The following is a 9,780-nucleotide window of genomic DNA, read 5'->3' on the forward strand; positions in this document are numbered from 1 at the left end:
TCTTCGGAACGAACTCACTCAAAGTCAGAGAAAAGTTATCTCAAAGGGAGCCAAGCTAACGCTGGATAAAGCTATTGAAATTGCAAGGTCACACGAATCCTCTCAAGCCCAGCTTACAGCCATGGCAGCTGAAACTGCAGATGGGTCCATACACTTAGTACAGAAGCGAAACCAAGAGAAAGAGACACAGCATGCCCAACACCAAAACCACCCTCCATCACATCAAGTATCTCCACCTTTCAAGCCTCCCAGGGGAATGAGAACTTGCGGGAACTGTGGTCGCGCCCACAACGCATCAGCCAAATGCCCAGCACATGGCAAGACATGCCTCTACAGTAAGAAATTAAACCACTTTGCAGAAGTCTGTCAATCCAAGGCCCGCAGACAACGGATTCGCGCCATAGAAGATTTAAGAGATTCCACTGCAGAAATATCCTTCGAATCCATTGTTTTCGAATCAGTCACCATAGCAAATTTAACACACGGGTCAGCTGAGTCTAGTCGAGATGAAGTATTTGTATCCATTCCGGTAAACCTTGCGCGGGGCAATAACAGGAAGAACACCCTAAGAGCCAAACTTGACACTGGGGTCCAGGACAACATACTACCCATGAGATTTTACCGTGAGATGTTCCCACATCAAAGAGACAACAATGGTAAACTCAAACCCAATGCACTGCTGTCCTCGAATGTTGTGCTCACTGCCTATGGAGGCTCGCAAATTAAACACCATGGCATAGTCACCATACCCTGCACTTACGGGAAAGAGAGCACACTGGCACCCTTTTACGTCACTGGCATCTCAGGTCCTGCAATCATTGGCCTCCCAACCTTCACTGACTTGAATCTGCTACAGTTTAATTGTGCTATACAGGCACAACATCCCCACACCATCAGTCATGGATGCCTAAAGGACAAGACTCTGGAACAAGCCAAAGAAACCCCCTCGATAAAAGACAAGCAAGGTTTGATTAAACAATACCCTGAGTGTTTCAATGGCATCAGGAAGTTTCAAGGGGAGTACCATATTACAGTCGACCACAATGTTCCACCAGTGATTCATCCTCCACGACGCGTGCTAGTCAGCCTCAAAGACGACATCAAAAGTGAATTGGATGATATGGTCAAGAACGGCATCATCACAAAACTTGAAGAAGGTGATCATGAACCCACACCCTGGGTTAACAGTCTTGTCTACCGACGGAAACAAAATGGGAGGTTGAGACTCCGCTTAGACCCCAAAGATCTCAACGCAGCCATCCAGAGAGAACACCATGTTACCCCCACTTTAGAAGAGATCCTACCCAAATTGACCTGAGCTACAGTTTTCTCCGTTGCTGATGCTAAGTGCGGGTACTGGAACGTTGTTCTTGACAAGGAGTCGAGTTACCTCACCACATTCAACTCCCCTTTCGGTAGATACAGATTCAACCGCATGCCCTTTGGGATGAAAATGTCACAAGACATCTTTCAGACCAAAATTGACCAAACATTTGAGGGGTGCGAAGACGTGGCAGGAATTGCGGACGACATCGTAGTTTTTGGAAAAACTGGTGAAGAGCATGACCGAAACATGCATGGTATGCTAAGACGATGCCAAGATACAGGCCTGAAACTGAACCTTGACAAATGCTTTGTAAAGCAGGAGAAAATCAGATTTTATGGCGTTGTCTGTAGCCAAGATGGGATCCAGCCAGACCCAAAAAAAAAGCTCAGCACTGAAACAAATGTCAGCTCCAACCAGCCGCCAAGAACTACAGACCTTCTTAGGGTGGCAAACTACATGGGTCCTTTTATCCCAAATTTAAGCACACTAACAGCCCCACTTCGAGAGCTCCTAAAGGACAGCCACCAATTTGCCTGAAGCCTAGCACACCAAAAAGCCTACAACAAGATCAAGGACTCCATCAGTAGTGAAGTCACTCTAACCTACGTTGATCCAAAGAAGGAGATCACCTTACAAGTTGACGCTTCGCTGAAAGGCCTGGGCGCCGTACTCTTACAGGATAACAAGCCTGTTGCTTTCGCGAGCAAAGCAGGCTCACTGATGTGGAAACAAGATATGCAAACATTGAACGAGAACTGCTTGCTGTGGTGTACGGGTGTGAGAAGTTTCACACTTGCCTGTTTGGCCACAGTTTCACAGTCAACACTGACCACAAGCCCCTCGAGAGTATTCACCTAAAACACTTGACAGCTGCACCCCCGCGTCTTCAAAGGATGCTATTGAGACTGCAGCCATATGACCTTGTCATCCGCTACCAACCAGGTAAGAGCATCGAGATCGCAGATGCGCTCTCCAGGTTATCACCACACAGGGCGAAATCATTGATTTACTTGTCTTTAGGGAAAAATTAAAGATCTCTTAAAGATTTTAGAAATCTTTAAATTGGAAAGTAAAGTGTCTTAAATCTCTTAAAGTCGGTGAGGTTATTTATGAGACGTTTAAGGGCATTTAAGATGCTTTAGTTGAAATTTACCACGGTGAAGGGACACTGTAGATTTAAGTTTGAAAGTAAAGGCACCTTAAACCAAACACAACCAATAATGAACTTTACTTCCATATATAAGACTTCGTAAATGTATTACTAAATTTAAGATCCACCCCTTAAATTTCCTTAAAGAACTCGCCAAATAAAAGGTTATTGCAATATAGATATACTTGTGTTTAGGAACTCATTAAATACTACTTAAAGATAAACGACGTCTTTAATTCAATACTTAAAGCTTCTTAAATACCCTTGAGAATTGTGGTTTAAGACGCTTTTAAGAGTGTTTACGAATAGTACGATTACTATAAAGTCAATATACTATTGTAACGCGTGCAAAGTATTACTTTACTTTTCTTCTGTATTCATAGTCTGAAAATGAACCTTACGTTATGGACTGTTCTACTCCCATTTTGTTTTATTGTTACAGGCCTAAGGACTACATTTGAAAGTGTTGAACTGTAGTTGTTTAAGTGAAAAAAAATGCTTGGAAAACACTTCTAGAAGACCTCAAAACTGAAATTTTATTGAATAAGGGGAAATAAACGTTTCAATGAGATAAATTTTTGAGAATTGTTAAAGCATGTGCACGCACATAAGAAACATCAAAGTGCGTTTAATTCACAGTCTCACTCTTTTTAAAACAAGCGCTTATTTAGGACAAGTAAAAGCCTGAAAGCGTGAACTGAAAATTCTTCCTTCAGCTTCATATACATGTAACACCTATAAAATTAATTTAAGAAAGATCTGTACAAAGCAAAATAATTCATTGCCTTCGTAGTATCTTCTTTGCCAACAAATGAATGCCCCAGTTTTTCTATTGCATCCAGGTAAACAGGTAACCCAAGGATGCAACAGAGAGATTACTTCAAACAGACTAATTATTATTATTTTTTAAATGAAACTTAAAACTTAATGGCAAAGTAATCACAAAACAGGCAAATGAATGCCCCAGTTTTTCTATTGCATCCAGGTAAACAGGTCACCCAAGGATGCAACAGAGAGATTACTTCAAACAGACTAATTATTATTATTTTTTAAATGAAACTTAAAACTTAATGGCAAAGTAATCACAAAACAGGCAAATGAATGCCCCAGTTTTTCTATTACATCCAGGTAAATAGGTCACCCAAGGATGCAACAGAGTGATTACTTCAAACAGACAAAATAATTATTATTTTTTTTTAAATGAAACTTAAAAGTTAATGGCAAAGTAATCACAAAACAGGCAAATGAATGCCCCAGTTTTTCTATTGCATGCAGGTAAACAGGTCACCCAAGGATGCAGCAGAGAGATTACTTCAAACAGACTAATTATTATTATTTTTTAAATGAAACTTAAAACTTAATGGCAAAGTAATCACAAAACAGGCAAATGAATGCCCCAGTTTTTCTATTGCATCCAAGTAAACAGGTCACCCAAGGATGCAACCGAGTGATTACTTCAAACAGACTAATTATTATTTCTTTTAAAATGAAACTTAAAACTTAATGGCAAAGTAAGCACAAAACAGGGAAATGAATGCCCCAGTTTTTCTATTACATCCAGGTAAATAGGTCACCCAAGGATGCAACAGAGAGATTACTTCAAACAGACTAATTATTATTTTTTAAAAAATGAAACTTAAAACTTAATGGCAAAGTAATCACAAAACAGGCAAATGAATGCCCCAGTTTTTCTATTGCATCCAGGTAAACAGGTCACCCAAGGATGCAACAGAGAGATTACTTCAAACAGACTAATTACACACACACAGGCAAATGAATGCCCCAGTTTTTCTATTGCATCCATGTTAAACAGGTAACCTAAGGATGCAACAGAGAGATTTCCTTCAAAAAGACCTATTCAATGTCTATATACTTTTAATGAAACTAAAAACTTAATGGCAAAGTAAGCACAAAACAGGCAAATGAATGCCACAGTTTTTCTATTGCATCCAGGTAAACAGGTGACCCAAGGATGCAACAGAGAGATTACTTCAAACTGACTAATTATTATTTTTTCAAAAATGAAACTAAAAACTTAATGGCAAAGCAATCACAAAACAGGCAAATGAATGCCCCAGTTTTTCTATTGCATCCAGGTAAACAGGTCACCCAAGGATGCAACAGAGAGATTACTTCAAACAGACAAAATAATTATTATTATTTTTTAAATGAAACTCAAAAGTTAATGGCAAAGTAATCACAAAACAGGCAAATGAATGCACCAGTTTTTCTATTGCATCCAGGTAAAGACGCAACAGAGAGATTACTTCAAACAGACTAATTATTGTTATTTTTTTTTATGAAACTAAAAACTTCATGGCAAAGTAATCACAATACAGGCAAATGGATGCCCATGCAAATGCTTGTTTATACTGTAGAGACAATCCCTTAGGAAAGTGAGGATCTGAAGAAGAGAAAAAGAAAACTGGACAGGATTCCCAAAAAAGAGCCAATCCAAATGCTTACAGGGGCAGGCACTGAAACCTGTTAGGAAGGAGGGTGCTCTATCTTCGCTTGATAGACCGGAAGATTGCCCCAATTGGGCATCTGTTGGTGTGACACTGATGCTTTCTAAGCAGAGGTTATCACATACATTCGAATGTAATTTGGTATAAATAAGCACTATTAAAATTTTCAGACTTTTTGAAGTCCTTTAGGGCAATAGCGATCTATTTACAAGTGCTTATTTATACCATGAAATTATGTGTTTACTTATTACTAATATACAGATCACGAAACCACGCTTGAGTATACTAACAAGTCAGTACACCGAGTTATAAAATATTACTGTTTCATGATCTAGAATTGCTATCCAGAGGAACAGTGACTATTTTCTTTTCCCCATCTATAAGAGTCTGTGCAGAGGCAAATCTGCAATAAATTCTCTGTACAGGCATGAAACGTGATGGTCCATGAACCAAAAAGTCATTGAGTTTCCAGGTTTTGGTAGGATTTCCAAACCGATCCGGATCTTGATCAGGTTTATGCCATAAGACAGATGCAAAGAGGTGATTCACAAACTTCCCGTTCAATTTAATTGAATGGGAAAAGAAATAAAGAACATAACCAGCAAAAAGTTCTATTGTATCAAGATTTACAGTCCCTTCATTAGCGGTTGCCCAGGATGCGTAAATTCTGGCTGAACGCAAAGAGCGGCACTCTAACTTGGAACTGAAACGGTGATTACCAATAATCACTGAAGCATACTTCTTGATGGTTTCTGCCATTGCTGTTCTGGTGATTGGCAGATCTGGATACAGAATCATATAGACAGCAAATAATGCATCCTGGTCCTCAGTTTCCAGGCTCTGAATCTTGTAGTTAAGTGGCAGCTTAAGACCAGTGAAATCTGCCCAGTTCACACTGTTTATGGGGATGGTGGTTGACATGTCATGTAATCTGGTTGCAGTCAGTAAGGGTGAATCACTGCAAAGTTCATTTGATGAACTGGGGCTGTGTATCAAGCCCTCAAATTCAGCTTTGTACTGTAATGGCAACTGAAAACTATGAAGAAAGCGAGAGAGTATCAACTTTCTCATTAGCTGAAGTTCTAAAGACCTTTTGTTTGTGTGAACGCTTCCCATAATGCCATTGTACCTCTCAAAACTGAAGCACCAAAAACCATGCACTGGACCATGATCCATAATTATCTCCTTTAAATGACAGTGGAGATGCATATTTGGGGTGACTGACTTTTTGCCATACAATTTTTCAAACTCTTTGCAAAATTTCACAAGAAGCATGTCAGCCCTTTGCAGATCAATAGTACTCACAGTACATTGACATAAATATTTACAAGCCAAAACAAACGTCTGCCAACATCGAAGGTGGTTATCTCCAATAACATCTTTAAGGGCAAACATTGAGTAAATCAAAGTCCAGTTTTTCCATTGCTCTGCAGTGTAAGACCCTTAGTTCGAGGAGATTTTCTTTGGTAAACGGCCAACGTCAGTAGGAACATCCATTTCCTCTATATGTTTCTCAAGTTCCTTCATCTGTTTCTTACCAATGATACCCTGCTTGTCCCAAAGCTTGAAGACATATTTTGCCGTTCCTAGGAACAAGTTATGCATTGGGTCTACAGTGCAAAACCTAATAATGTCAACATACTCGAGGTCCAACAAACTACTCCAGAAATTGATTCCAAATTCCTGACTTAACTTGTTCCTTCCAGTCACAGTTGTGCACTTCTCTATTCTTTTTGCATTTGCCCTATGTTGTTTATTGGTGTGAGGCTGCCAGTTTTCCCGATCAAACCCTGAGTAATCCTTTTTTTCTCCAAATCCACCTGGGAACTCTTTCAGGCACCTGGAGCAGCCCCGGTGTGCCCCATGTCCTTTAAAACCACATAGTTTACGTGCTGCTGGAATATCAGCTGATATGCACAACAACGCTGCACGGAATGTTAACTTTATTGAACTGAGGCTTGTTTTAAGTCGCACACCTTTCCAAAGAGCTTGCAACTTGTCAACTGCAGGTTGAAGAAACTCATTAAGTGTCTTTGGTTCCCCACTCAATGATGGAACAATTCCTATAACAATCACATTTTCCCACTTGAATCGTAGATGTCTTGGTAAGTTCAGAAGCACCAAATAGAGCACGCCAACTGAATAGTCCTTCCGATGTTTTATTGGTTGAAAAAAATCAAAGTTTAGCATAAGTCCATAATTTCTTGCTGCACTAAGAAAAGGATTTCCCTTGTAATTCATGAAATCTTTCCATATTTGGCCACTGTATACATCTGAAAGAACACCCTCAGTCTGTGACTGATTCCTCCATTCTTCGCATTTCTCAGGAATCCCTTTCTGCTGGAGAATCCGTTCAAGTTTCTCAATTATGCTATTATAGCAATAGTAATTTATCGGATAAAACTGTTCCTTGCCATCTTGAAGTTTAATTTTTCTAACCAATTGTGCATTGCAGGTTTTTTTCTGCCTCCTTGACGTGAACGTGTTAGAGCATCTTTTGGCCACAGTTCTGTTGTTCTCGGTTGCCTCAAGGCACGAATCATAACTGTAGAGTTTTGTGCACTTTGGACAAACTACAAACTTTGTGAAGTAGTCACGATCCAAGTTAACAAAACGACGAAGAAGGTACAAAGAAGAAGGCATTATGGCGATCACTTCAGACAAAAACTCATTTGAAACTGTAACACCAAGTACCTTCATAAACTGAAACAGAAACTGAAGCAGCCAAACCAGACCATTTTCACTAAGTTTGCAGGATGTCTGCCAAAAAAGAAGGAAATAAGACAACCACATCACTAAGGCATTGACTTTCTGCAGTCTGCTTTTTCTTCTACTGGGCTCTGGTAAAGGAGTTGCAGTGGGAACGTCTACGGCAAGTTCTTCTGCTGGAATTTCATCCCAATTTTCCTGACCTTCACTGTCACTGTCATGATCTTCGCTTTCATTCTGGTCATTTTCATACACATCTGAACTCAGTTCACTGTCAGAAAATGAGACGAATATTTCAAATAAAAGTAACAAAGTTCAAAATCCCGACTGGCAGGAGGCAGAGCAGTTGGCTATTTACAAAGCGTGCCTAAGGATTTAAACTCGGGACTAACGAGAAACATATCCCGCTGGTGGCAGGGTGAAGGCCTTGAACCCAGGACCTCCGGATTACGACACCATCGCCCTAGACCACTCGACTTCGCTGCTTCCTTGGAGTAAGGCTTCTACTTTACAGTGCGTTCACTGAAACCGGGGCCACCCAGACAATGAAAACCAATCAGATGGCAGAACCGAAACAATAGATTCAAACATTTTCAAATCCAGCCAATCAAATGCCTTATTTTCAAATCCGGCCAATCAAACGCCCGGTACAAAACAATGAAATCTCAACTTGTTCGTTGAGATGCTCTCGACTACGATGTCTGCGCAGTAAGTTGTCAAATCGTTAGAAAATTTTATGTCACTTTACTTAAGATTTTACATTTAACGATGGTAAGTTCATTACATTGACCGTTTCCAATTGTGAACGTACGGCCAAAACAATTCTTCTTTACGGTTTTTTGTTTCGCAGTTTCGCTCCTGTTTTCTGTGCGTGTTTCTATTTATACTCAGCTTTCGGTTGTCATTACCGTGAAATTCACCACGCACTTCTCGGAAAAACGATTGCGTTCACTGTCTCAGCAGCTGTACAATTCGGAGTTTGAGCCCAGTTTCTGGATTATCACTGTATTGAATTAACGTCTTCATCGAAAATTCTTTCTGCGTTGTACTTTCAAAGCCGCAGCGTGTAAAATTACTCGGCAAAAGCAAACGACGGCGCCATTGGAACCTTCCCTTCTCAGAGTCCATTTCAATGGTTTCTTTGAAACAGTCGCGACAATATTCAAGCCCTACACCACACACTCTGGCGGTATACTATACTGACGACTGACATTCTTACGCAGCTTTTCTTTTCATATATTTTCTAAACCAACCAACTTCCCCTTAGAAATTGCAGTATTCAATCATGGGCTCCTGATACAATAAAATTCAAGCACGCGAAAGTGCTGACGGTTTGAACATGACAATTTATTGATAAGCGACACCGTAGTTGCGTAAGCATCACAAAGAACAAGTTGGGATTTCATTGTTTTGTACCGAACATTTGATTGGCTGGATTTAAAAATGTTGGAATCTTTGTTTCAGTTCTGCCATCGGATTGGTTTTCATTGTCTGCGTGGCCCCGGTTACAGTAAACGCACTGTAAGACAGTTTGTCGCAGACTATTGATATGTCTGTTGTCACTCGGTTGATATGTCAGTTATCACTTGGTGGTTATGTCAGTCCGCCATTGCAGATGTCGATCAATATGTCAGTTCTCTTACACTTGAACACTTGGTGGTTATATTACTGGAATGAAAGTGAATGTCTGTTCGATGTGTTGGTAGTCACTCTTTTCTCGGATGATGTGGGATTCAGGTTAGGTGCAGTCGACAGACTAGCAGCAGTTAACAGTTGGTCTGGAACTCATTGAAGTGACTTAGTTATCGGTCAAATCAATTTAAATTTAAATCAAATTTATTTCTATTTCTCACAACAAAAAAATTAAGTTTCTGTTGACCCGCAGATAGCAAATTCGCTATTCGAGGCAGGTCAATCATCAACAAACTTAAGTTACAATATTAAGTAAAGAAAATTAAACACTAAATAGTTAGACATTGTTAAGTTATAAAGAGAAGCATAACTGGTAAATGCATCAATAGTTGTACCAATCGTTCAACGCTTGCTGATTGGTTGATGCCCACTGCATTTCCATTTTTCATGTTTACAGTCAAACTTTCCTTTATTATTTGCTCTTATTTGTTTTA

Source organism: Montipora foliosa, chromosome 13 (genome assembly GCF_036669935.1).
Source record: "Montipora foliosa isolate CH-2021 chromosome 13, ASM3666993v2, whole genome shotgun sequence".
Classification (NCBI taxonomy): Eukaryota; Metazoa; Cnidaria; class Anthozoa; order Scleractinia; family Acroporidae; genus Montipora; species Montipora foliosa.